General features: G+C 44.8%; 2 long non-coding RNA genes across 11 annotated transcripts; both read left to right on the plus strand.

Annotated features, from left to right (window-relative positions):
- The first annotated feature begins 340 nt into the window (after nt 1-340).
- LOC127932021 (uncharacterized) lies at nt 341-1770 on the plus strand. Of its 4 annotated transcripts, none has more exons than XR_008143592.1 (2): nt 341-897; nt 991-1770. It is a non-coding gene; the product is annotated as an uncharacterized LOC127932021 (long non-coding RNA). The 4 variants fall into 4 exon arrangements; XR_008143593.1 differs by having other exon boundaries at nt 341-862; XR_008143595.1 differs by having other exon boundaries at nt 341-827.
- Nucleotides 1771-7936: 6166 nt separating this feature from the next.
- LOC127932022 (uncharacterized) lies at nt 7937-10965 on the plus strand. 7 transcript variants are annotated; one of them, XR_008143600.1, is made up of 4 exons: nt 7937-7984; nt 8029-8226; nt 8355-8402; nt 8929-10965. It is a non-coding gene; the product is annotated as an uncharacterized LOC127932022 (long non-coding RNA). The 7 variants fall into 7 exon arrangements; XR_008143598.1 differs by lacking the exon at nt 8355-8402 and adding an exon at nt 8829-8876; XR_008143602.1 differs by having other exon boundaries at nt 8029-8222.
- Nucleotides 10966-12264: the final 1299 nt, after the last annotated feature.

Consider the following 12264-nt stretch of genomic DNA (forward strand, 5'->3'; position numbering starts at 1 on the left):
TAGTGCACTACTATAGACCAGGGCCCCATTCCCTATGTAGTGCACTACTATAGACCAGAGCCCTATGGCACCCTATTCCCTATGTAGTGCACTACTTTAGACCAGAGCCCTATGGCACCCTATTCCCTATAGTCTACTACTTTAGACCAGAACCCTATTCCCTATAGTGTACTACTTTAGACCAGAGCCCTATTCCCTATAGTGTACTACTTTAGACCAGAGCCCTATTCCCTATAGTGTACTACTTTAGACCAGAGCCCTATTCCCTATAGTGTACTACTTTAGACCAGAGCCCTATTCCCTATAGTAGTACTACTTTAGACCAGAGCCCTATTCACCTATTCCCTATAGTCTACTACTTTAGACCAGAGCCCTATTCCCTATAGTGTACTACTTTAGACCAGAGCCCTATTCCCTATAGTGTACTACTTTAGACCAGAGCCCTATTCCCTATAGTGTACTACTTTAGACCAGAGCCCTATTCCCTATAGTGTACTACTTTAGACCAGAGCCCTATTCCCTATAGTGTACTACTTTAGACCAGAGCCCTATTCCCTGTAGTGTACTACTTTAGACCAGAGCCCTATTCCCTATAGTGTACTACTTTAGACCAGAGCCCTATTCCCTATAGTGTACTACTTTAGACCAGAGCCCTATTCCCTATAGTGTACTACTTTAGACCAGAGCCCTATTCCCTATAGTGTACTACTTTAGACCAGAACCCTATGGCACCCTATTCCCTGTAGTGTACTACTTTAGACCAGAACCCTATGGCACCCTATTCCCTGTAGTGTACTACTATAGACCAGAGCCCTATTCCCTGTAGTGTACTACTTTAGACCAGAGCCCTATTCCCTATAGTGTACTACTTTAGACCAGAGCCCTATTCCCTATAGTGTACTACTTTAGACCAGAATTCCCTATAGTGTACTACCCAGAGCCCTATTCCCTGTAGTGTACTACTTTAGACCAGAACCCTATTCTCTATAGGTACTACTTTAGACCAGAGCCCTATTCCCTGTAGTGTACTACTATAGACCAGAGCCCTATTCCCTGTAGTGTACTACTTTAGACCAGAGCCCTATTCCCTATAGTGTACTACTTTAGACCAGAACCCTATGGCACCCTATTCCCTGTAGTGTACTACTATAGACCAGAGCCCTATTCCCTGTAGTGTACTACTTTAGACCAGAGCCCTATTCCCTATAGTGTACTACTTGTATTTTTATTCATATTTATTTAACTAGGTAAGTAAATTAAGAACAAATTCTTATTTACAATGATGGCCAAAACCGGACGACGCTGAGCCAATTGTGTGCCGCCCTTTGGGACTCCCAATCGCGGCCGGTTGTGATACAGCCTGGAATCGAACCAGGGTCTGTAGTGACACCTCTAGCACTGATATGCAGTACCACTCGGGAGCCCAATGGTCCCTGGTCAAAAGTAGTGCACTATATAGGGAATAGGGTGCCATTTTGAACAAAGATAATGGAATATACTAATGAAAATGTTACAAAAGATGAAAAGGAAGTCAATAAAGGGATCTGGAAGAAGAAGAAGAAGTGGGAATTCTTCCTCTGTGATTGATGTTATCAGTGTTTCCATAGATCTGAGAAATTACTTGTAGAAGAAAAATATATATATATTACCCGAGAGTATCTTTTTCCTTTTGTTGTTGTTGCATGGATGGATATTTTTTTAAGAATTATAATATGACATCTTTATGACAACTTTGAATGTGAGCTATAAAACATTTATTTAAGAAAGAAATGTTTCTGTGTCTGTTTTTTTTCCTCTTATTTTGTATTTCATTCTTACTGTCTAAAAACAACTGCAACATGTTTCAACTGCTAGGCTTCTTCGGGCTGCGAGAGTCTTCTTTGTGCTGCTAGAGTCTTCGTGCTGCTAGAGTCTTCTTCGTGCTGCTAGAGTCTCCTTCGTGCTGCTAGAGTCTCCTTCGTGCTGCTAGAGTCTCCTTCGTGCTGCTAGAGTCTCCTTCGTGCTGCTAGAGTCTTCTTCGTGCTGCTAGAGTCTCCTTCGTGCTGCTAGAGTCTCCTTCGTGCTGCTAGAGTCTCCTTCGTGCTGCTAGAGTCTCCTTCGTGCTGCTAGAGTCTTCTTCGTGCTGCTAGAGTCTTCTTCGTGCTGCTAGAGTCTTCTTCGTGCTGCTAGAGTCTTCTTCGTGCTGCTAGAGTCTTCTTCGTGCTGCTAGAGTCTTCTTCGTGCTGCTAGAGTCTTCTTCGTGCTGCTAGAGTCTTCTTCGGGCTGCTAGAGGCTTTACTTCCTGACTGAGATGTTGCTTCAATATATCCACATAATTGTCCATCCTCATGATGCCATCTATTTTGTGCTGCACCAGTCCCTCCTGCAGCAAAGCACTACCACAACATGATGCTGCCACCCCGTGCTTCACGGTTGGGATGGTGTTCTTCGGCTTGCAAGCCTCCCCTTTTCCTCCAAACATAACAATGGTCATTATGGCCAAACAGTTCTATTTTGTTTCATCAGACCAGAGGACATTTCTCCAAAAAGTACCATCTTTGTCCCCATGTGCAGTTGCAAACTGTAGTCTGCCTTTTTTATGGCGGTTTTGGAGCAGTGGCTTCTTCCTTGCTGAGAGTAGGACTCGTTTTACTGTGGATATGGACACTTTTGTACCTGTTTCCTCCAGCATCTTCACAAGGTCCTTTGCTGTTGTTCTGGGATTGATTTGCACTTCTTGCACCAAACTACGTTCATCTCTAGGAGACAGAACGCTTCTCCATCCTGAGCGGTATGACAGCTGGGTGGTCCAATAGTGTTTATACTTGCATACTATTGTTTGTACAGATGAATGTGGTACCTTCGGGTGTTTGGAAATTGCTCCCAAGGATGAACCAGACTTGTGGAGGTCTCCAATCTGTCTTCTGAGGTCTTGGCTGATTTCTTTTTATTTTCTCATGATATCAAGCAAAGAGGCACCGAGTTTGAAGGTAGGCCTTGAAATACATCCACAGGTTCACCTGCAATTGACTCAAATGATGTCAGTTAGCCTATCAGGATCTTCTCAAGCCATGACATCATTTTCTGGAATTTTCCAAGCTGTTTAAAGGCACAGTCAACTTAGTGTATGTAAACTTCTGACCAACTGGAATTGTGATACAGTGAATTATAAGTGAAATAATCTGTAAACAATTGTTGGGAAAATGACTTGCGTCATGCACAAAGTAGATGTCTAACCGACTTGCCAAAACTACAGTTTGTTAACAAGAAATGTGTGGAGTGGTTGAAAAACGAGTTTTAATGACTCCAACTTAAGTGTATGTAAACTTCCGACCCTCATATTAAATATGCCACAGGCTAATCTGATCCTTCTAGAAGTATCCTGATTAAGCAATAATGCATGAGGCCATTCTGAATTGGAGAACTTCGATAAAAGCAAAGCACCAAAGAAAGGTGTTTATATCTGCAGTCTTGTTGGACATTGTGACTATGTGACCAAACAGATTCCAGTAGTGGTTGGAGTACCAATAAAAACCTTGTCAGCTCAGGGTTTCTGATCCACCTTTCAGTTACTGGCCCAAATCTCTACCCACGTTTACCCACTATTCTATTCACAATTCATCAAGCTCTTATAAATTGGTTGTTGATCATTGCTAGACAACCTTATTCAGGTCTTGCCATTCATTTTCAAGTAGATGTATGTCAAAACTGTAACTCGGCCACTCAAACATTCACTGTCTTCTTGATAAGCAACTCCAGTGTAGATTTGGCCTTGTGTTTTAGGTTACTGTCTTGCGTTTTAGGTTACTGTCCTGCTGAAAGGTGGATTTATCTCCCAGTGCCTGGTGAAAAGCAGACTGACCCAGGTTTTCCTCTAGGATTTTGCCTTTGCTTAGTTCCATTCCGTTTATTTTTTTTCCGGAAAACCTCAAAACACAATTTTTAGAACGATATTACAGTATTTCAGTTTGTAATTTGGGAACGATTTTGTTCGTTGCTGCTCTAAATTACTATGAGTCATAATACCCATTAAACGTAGCAGCCAAATAGTTTTTCCACAATAGATGTTATAGTGGATTTAGAAACACTGCAAAATGAGGGCTGTGTTTCGTGTTCCCTGGTGTGTGAGGTTTTGATAACCGTGTAAATCTCTCTCGGACAAGGTGACTTCATGCGGACGCCGACCACAAATATTATTTTTTTAAATAAAGAAATGCTCATGTGGCTGTCATACAAAACTACAAATGCTTCGTCACCATGACGATCTCGACGAGAATCTGCTGAATCGAGGCAAAGGTAAAAAAAAAATCTCTAGATTTAATTTAAATGTATTAGTAATAAATGAATTGGCTAAATTTGTTAAATGTACCTTTCTGTGAACTGTCTTACATGCATTTACATTAACACAGTACACTATTATCTAGCTAACTAGCTCATGGTTAGCTACAGTAGCTTGTTAGCAACATTAGCTAGCCTGGCTATATGGCTACATCAGCCATATCAACTCAGCTAATAAAGAAACGTCCTCTCACTGTCAACTGTTTATTTTCAGCAAACTTAACATGTGTAAATATTTTATGAACATAAGATAAAACAACTGAGACATAAACTGAACCACAGTTCCACAGACATTCCACAGAAATTGAATCATTTTTCCCTGAACAAAGGGGGGGGGGGGGTCAAAATCAAAAGTAACAGTCAGTATCTGGTTTGGCCACCAGCTGCATTAAGTACTGCAGTGCATCTCCTCCTCATGGACTGCACCAGATTTGCCAGTTCTGGCTGTGAGATGTTACTCCACTCTTCCACCAAGGCACCTGCAAGTTCCCGGACATTTCTGGGGGGAATGGCCCTAGCCCTCATCCTCCGATCCAACAAGTCCCAGACTTGCTCAAGGGGATTGAGATCCGGGCTCTTCGGTGGCCATGGCAGAACACTGACACTCCTGTCCTGCAGGAAATCCCGCACAGAACGAGCAGTATGGCTGGTGGCATTGTCATCCTCGAGGGTCATGTCAGGATGAGCCTGCAGGAAGGGTACCACATGAGGGAGGAGGATGTCTTCCCTGTAACACACAGCGTTGAGACTGCCTGCAATGACAACAAGCTCAGTCCGATGATGCTGTGACACACCGCCCCAGACCATGATGGACCCTCCACCTCCAAATTGATCCTGCTCCAGAGTACAGGCCTCGGTGTAATGCTCATTCCTTCGACGATAAACACAAATCCGACCATCACCCCTGGTGAGACAAAACCGCGACTCGTCAGTGAAGAGCACTTTTTTGCCAGTCCTATCTGGTCCAGCGACAGTGGGTTTGTGTCCATAGGCAACGTTGTTGCCGGTGATGTCTGGTGAGGACCTGCCTTACAACAGGTCTACAGGCCCTCAGTCCAGCTTCTCTCAGCCTATTGAGGACAGTCTGAGTACTGATGGAAGGATTGTGCATTCCTGGTGTAACTCGGGCAGTTGTTGTTGCCATCCTGTACCTGTCCCGCAGGTGTGATGTTCGGATGTACCGATCCTGTGCAGGTGTTACACGGGGTCTGCCGAATTGCAAACGTTATTTGCACCTTGTCTATACCAGAACCAATGGGGAGGACAGCCTCACCTCTCAACTAGGGGTGGTATTTCCTCCATATTGCTGTCCTCTGGTTGGCTTGGTGGTATTTCCTCCATATTGCTGTGCTCTGGTTGGCTTGGTGGTATTTCCTCTATATTGCTGTGCTCTGGTTGGCTTGGTGGTATTTCCTCTATATTGCTGTGCTCTGGTTGGCTTGGTGGTATTTCCTCTATATTGCTGTGCTCTGGTTGGCTTGGTGGTATTTCCTCTATATTGCTGTGCTCTGGTTGGCTTGGTGGTATTTCCTCTATATTGCTGTGCTCTGGTTGGCTTGGTGGTATTTCCTCTATATTGCTGTGCTCTGGTTGGCTTGGTGTTATTTCCTCCATATTGCTGTGCTCTGGTTGGCTTGGTGGTATTTCCTCTATATTGCTGTGCTCTGGTTGGCTTGGTGGTATTTCCTCTATATTGCTGTGCTCTGGTTGGCTTGGTGGTATTTCCTCTATATTGCTGTGCTCTGGTTGGCTTGGTGGTATTTCCTCCATATTGCTGTCCTCTGGTTGGCTTGGTGGTATTTCCTCTATATTGCTGTGCTCTGGTTGGCTTGGTGGTATTTCCTCTATATTGCTGTCCTCTGGTTGGCTTGGTGGTACATCCTCCATATTGCTGTCCTCTGGTTGGCTTGGTGGTACTTCCTCTATATTGCTGTCCTCTGGTTGGCTTGGTGGTACATCCTCCATATTGCTGTCCTCTGGTTGGCTTGGTGGTACATCCTCCATATTGCTGTCCTCTGGTTGGCTTGGTGGTATTTCCTCTATATTGCTGTGCTCTGGTTGGCTTGGTGGTATTTCCTCTATATTGCTGTGCTCTGGTTGGCTTGGTGGTACATCCTCCATATTGCTGTCCTCTGGTTGGCTTGGTGGTACTTCCTCTATATTACTGTCCTCTGGTTGGCTTGGTGGTACATCCTCCATATTGCTGTCCTCTGGTTGGCTTGGTGGTATTTCCTCCATATTGCTGACTCCTTATCCTTCCTATCAGATCTACACAAGTGTGGAAGGATTAGAGGCTAGGGGTTGTTTCTGAATATGCACTAGTAGACAGGTGGTAGAAGGTTTCAGGCCCATACACACTGTGACCACACATTTACACATACGTCCCACAAGGGGGCGCCTCAGGACCAGCAGAAGAACAGGACTTCACACGCAGTAGGAATCCAGAGCATCAGCTTTGCCTTTTAGATCAAAATGAATACGATTCTATGGACAGGACCTGATCCTAGATCAGGTTTATGAATACATGCCCTGTTTTAACCTGATTTTAAATGGACAGGACCTGATCCTCGATCAGGTTTATGAAAACATGCCCTGTTCTAACCTGTCATTGCTCAATTCGTCAGGGCATTGGACTCTACAAGGTATTGAAAGCGTTCCACAGGGATGCTGGCCCATGTTGACTCTACAAGGTGTCGAAAGCGTTCCACAGGGATGCTGGCCCATGTCGACTCTACAAGGTGTCGAAAGTGTTCCACAGGGATGCTGGCCCATGTCGACTCTACAAGGTGTCAGCAGAAGCGTTCCACAGGGATGCTGGCCCATGTTGACTCTACAAGGTGTCGAAAATCCTAGCAGTTCCACAGGGATGCTGGCCCATGTTGACTCTACAAGGTGTCGAAAGCGTTTATGACAGGGATGCTGGCCCATGTCGACTCTACAAGGTGTCGAAAGCGTTCCACAGGGATGCTGGCCCATGTTGACTCTACAAGGCGTCGAAAGCGTTCCACAGGGATGCTGGCCCATGTTGACTCTACAAGGTGTCGAAAGCGTTCCACAGGGATGCTGGCCCATGTCGACTAAAATGCTTCCCACAGTTGTGTCCAGTTGGCTGGATGTCCTTTGGGTGGTGGACCGTTCTTCTGGAAACACACAGGAAACGGTTGAGTGTGAGAAATCCAGCAGCTTTGCAGTTCTTTACACAAACCGGTGTGCCTGGCACCTACTACCATATCCCGTTCAAAGGCTCTTAAATATTTGGTCTTCTGAATGGCAGATGTATACAATCCACGTCTCAATTGTCTCAAGGCTTAAAAAAATCCTTCTTTAACCCGTCTCGTCCCCTTCATCTACACTGACTGAAGTGGATTTAACAGGTAACATCAATAAGGGATCATATCTTTCACCTGGATTCACCTGGTCAGTCAATGACATGACAGCAGGTGTTCTTAATGTTTTGTCTCACTATACATACAGCATGTGAGCCAGGTCTGATTGATCTACAACTGAATATGTAGCCAAATAAAACTGAAAATATTATATATGTCTGTGTGTCATGTGTGTGTCTTCTCTCTGGTGTGTGTATGTCTTCTCTCTCTGGTGTGTGTATGTCTTCTCTCAGGTGTGTGTATGTCTTCTCTCTCAGGTGTGTGTATGTCTTCTCTCTCAGGTGTGTGTATGTCTTCTCTCTCAGGTGTGTGTATGTCTTCTCAGGTGTGTGTATGTCTTCTCTCTCAGGTGTGTGTATGTCTTCTCTCTCAGGTGTGTGTATGTCTTCTCTCTCAGGTGTGTGTATGTCTTCTCTCTCAGGTGTGTGTGTGTCTTCTCTCTCAGGTGTGTGTGTGTCTTCTCTCTCAGGTGTGTGTATGTCTTCTCTCTCAGGTGTGTGTGTGTCTTCTCTCTCAGGTGTGTGTGTGTCTTCTCTCTCAGGTGTGTGTGTCTTTTCTCTCAGGTGTGTGTGTCTTTTCTCTCAGGTGTGTGTGTCTTCTCTCTCAGGTGTGTGTGTCTTCTCTCTCAGGTGTGTGTGTCTTCTCTCTCAGGTGTGTATGTCTTCTCTCTCAGGTGTGTGTGTGTCTTCTCTCTCAGGTGTGTGTGCGTGTATGTCTTCTCTCTCAGGTGTGTGTGTGTCTTCTCTCAGGTGTGTGTGTGTGTCTTCTCTCTCTGGTGTGTGTGTGTCTTCTCTCTCTGGTGTGTGTGTGTCTTCTCTCTCAGGTGTGTGTGTGTCTTCTCTCTCAGGTGTGTGTGTGTCTTCTCTCCCAGGGGTGTGTGTGTCTTCTCTCTCAGGTGTGTGTGTGTCTTCTCTCAGGTGTGTGTGTGTGTCTTCTCTCCCAGGTGTGTGTGTGTCTTCTCTCTCAGGTGTGTGTGTGTCTTCTCTCTCAGGTGTGTGTGTGTCTTCTCTCTCAGGTGTGTGTGTCTTTTCTCTCAGGTGTGTGTGTCTTTTCTCTCAGGTGTGTGTGTCTTCTCTCTCAGGTGTGTGTGTCTTCTCTCTCAGGTGTGTGTGTCTTCTCTCTCAGGTGTGTATGTCTTCTCTCTCAGGTGTGTGTGTGTCTTCTCTCTCAGGTGTGTGTGCGTGTATGTCTTCTCTCTCAGGTGTGTGTGTGTCTTCTCTCTCAGGTGTGTGTGTGTCTTCTCTCTCAGGTGTGTGTGTGTCTTCTCTCTCAGGTGTGTGTGTGTCTTCTCTCTCAGGTGTGCGTGTGTCTTCTCTCTCAGGTGTGCGTGTGTCTTCTCTCTCAGGTGCGTATGGAGAATGTGACGGTCCTGGGGGAGGATGTTATCGTGAACGATGAGCTCTACCTCAACGGTGCCAACGTGCTTCTTCACAAGTCAATCACCGACTATGTCTGAACCTCATCGCATCATCATCATGTAGTTGTACATGTGACTTGTTAAATCCACTTCAGTCAGTGTAGATGAAGAGGAGACGGGTTTAAAGGAGGATTTTCAAGCCTTGAGGCAATTTGCCTTGGAGTTTTTACTGTTTTTAAATGTTTTTGGTGTTTTTATTGTCCGCTTCCCAAATGGCACCCTATCCCCTATGCAGTGTACTACTGTTGGGCTCTGGTCAAAAGTAGCGTACTATATAGGGAATATGGTGTTGTTTAGGATGCCGATCTTTATGCTCTGATGCCAACCTCTTGTTCTGTTGCCAGTGGCTTTTCTCTATTGCTTCGGACCATCACTGGTCGAAACAATGGAAGACTGTTTAGATCGGATGGGTTCCGTGGAAGACTGTTTAGATCGGATGGGTTCTGTTGAAGACTGTTTAGATCGGATGGGTTCTGTGGAAGACTGTTTAGATCGGATGGGTTCTGTGGAAGTCTGTTTAGATCGGATGGGTTCTGTGGAAGACTGTTTAGATCGGATGGGTTCTGTGGAAGACTTTAGATAGGATGGGTTCTGTGGAAGACTGTTTAGATCGGATGGGTTCTGTTGAAGACTGTTTAGATCGGATGGGTTCTGTGGTAGACTGTTTAGATAGGATGGGTTCTGTGGAAGACTGTTTAGATAGGATGGGTTCTGTGGAAGACTGTTTAGATCGGATGGGTTCTGTGGAAGACTAGATCGGATGGGTTCTGTGGAAGACTTTAGATCGGATGGCCTCTGTGGAAGACTGTTTAGATCGGATGGGTTCTGTTGAAGACTGTTTAGATCGGATGGGTTCTGTGGTAGACTGTTTAGATAGGATGGGTTCTGTGGAAGACTGTTTAGATCGGATGGGTTCTGTGGAAGACTTTAGATCGGATGGGTTCTGTGGTAGACTTTAGATAGGATGGGTTCTGTTGAAGACTGTTTAGATCGGATGGGTTCTGTTGAAGACTGTTTAGATCGGATGGGTTCTGTGGTAGACTGTTTAGATCGGATGGGTTCTGTGGAAGACTGTTTAGATCGGATGGGTTCTGTGGAAGACTGTTTAGATCGGATGGGTTCTGTGGAAGACTGTTTAGATCGGATGGGTTCTGTGGAAGACTGTTTAGATCGGATGGGTTCTGTGGAAGACTGTTTAGATCGGATGGGTTCTGTGGAAGACTGTTTAGATCGGATGGGTTCTGTGGAAGACTGTTTAGATCGGATGGGTTCTGTGGAAGACTGTTTAGATCGGATGGGTTCTGTGGAAGACTGTTTAGATCGGATGGGTTCTGTGGAAGACTGTTTAGATCGGATGGGTTCTGTGGAAGACTTTAGACCGGATGGGTTCTGTGGAAGACTTTAGATCGGATGGGTTCTGTGGAAGACTTTAGACCGGATGGGTTCTGTGGAAGACTTTAGATCGGATGGGTTCTGTGGAAGACTGTTTAGATTGGATGGGTTCTGTGGAAGACTGTTTAGATAGGATGGGTTCTGTTGAAGACTGTTTAGATCGGATGGGTTCTGTGGAAGACTGTTTAGATCGGATGGGTTCTGTGGAAGACTGTTTAGATCGGATGGGTTCTGTTGAAGACTGTTTAGATCGGATGGGTTCTGTGGAAGACTGTTTAGATCGGATGGGTTCTGTTGAAGACTGTTTAGATCGGATGGGTTCTGTGGAAGACTGTTTAGATCGGATGGGTTCTGTGGAAGACTGTTTAGATCAGATGGGTTCTGTGGAAGACTTTAGACCGGATGGGTTCTGTGGAAGACTTTAGATCGGATGGGTTCTGTGGAAGACTTTAGACCGGATGGGTTCTGTGGAAGACTTTAGATCGGATGGGTTCTGTGGAAGACTGTTTAGATAGGATGGGTTCTGTGGAAGACTGTTTAGATCGGATGGGTTCTGTTGAAGACTGTTTAGATCGGATGGGTTCTGTGGAAGACTGTTTAGATCGGATGGGTTCTGTGGAAGACTGTTTAGATCGGATGGGTTCTGTGGAAGACTGTTTAGATCGGATGGGTTCTGTGGAAGACTGTTTAGGTCGGATGGGTTCTGTGGAAGACTGTTTAGATCGGATGGGTTCTGTTGAAGACTGTTTAGATAGGATGGGTTCTGTTGAGCTGGTGTTTTAGTCCAACAGTGTCTGAAACCTTCACTTATACCAGCCATTCTTCATTTCCTGATCCAAAACATCTTTAAAAAGTCCTTCCTCAATTTCCTCTCATCCTGTCTCACATTGTTTGAGAAAAAGCTGAGCAGAAGATGTGAGAGCTAAATCAAAGGGAAATGTCATCCCGTCTCCTCAACATCTTTTCAGAAGCCAAGTGTGTTATGTTTGTCTCTTTATAGATGTACCATCACCCCCAGGAGAACTGTAAGGTTGAGGGGTTAGCACAGGTTCAGATTGGAAAATAAAGGTGAGGGATTTTTGTGACGAGTTCAATGTACAGTATCCCATGTATAACTGGAGATTGACACAATCGCCATGACGCCAAAGCAAAGCAGTGGACCAATCAATCACCGTATTGATGATACCGCTGCCGTGTCAATGTCCAATCGAAGTGAACACTTTGTTGTTCAATTTTGGTTTAAGTTTTCTACACAATGCAACTTTTTCATGACTTTGTTGTGATATGATCTATATCAATATTATCATAAGCATTGGTCTCAAAAGTATCGCTCAAACATTTAAAATCAATAAAAATAAAAAAAATCTGCCGTACCTTCTTTGAGTCCGTGTCTTATCTCTGGAAAGTTCTCTGAATGAATGGGTTTGTATGCAACGTGGGCTCAGTCACAGATGTTTGAAAAACACAACGTTGGAATGAGGTTATAATGTATCATTACTAGAGTTTGTGTGCATGACTGTCTCGACCGGGCAACCTGTAATTTAACTTCAGTGTGTGTGTGTGTGTGTGTGCTGGTGTGGCCCAACGATCTAAACTGCTGAGCATTGGTTTGGGTCTGTATTCCTGTTCACCCACTTCTATAAAAAGGCTAAAATAAAGCTGTTTGGTTTAAACGCACAGGAAACGTCTCCCTAACAGCAAGAGATCACAACTATTAAGGTGTCCCAATCAAGCACCCTAGTCTCTACGTTA

The sequence above is a fragment of the Oncorhynchus keta genome, chromosome 10 (genome assembly GCF_023373465.1).
Source record: "Oncorhynchus keta strain PuntledgeMale-10-30-2019 chromosome 10, Oket_V2, whole genome shotgun sequence".
In the NCBI taxonomy this organism is placed as follows: Eukaryota; Metazoa; Chordata; class Actinopteri; order Salmoniformes; family Salmonidae; genus Oncorhynchus; species Oncorhynchus keta.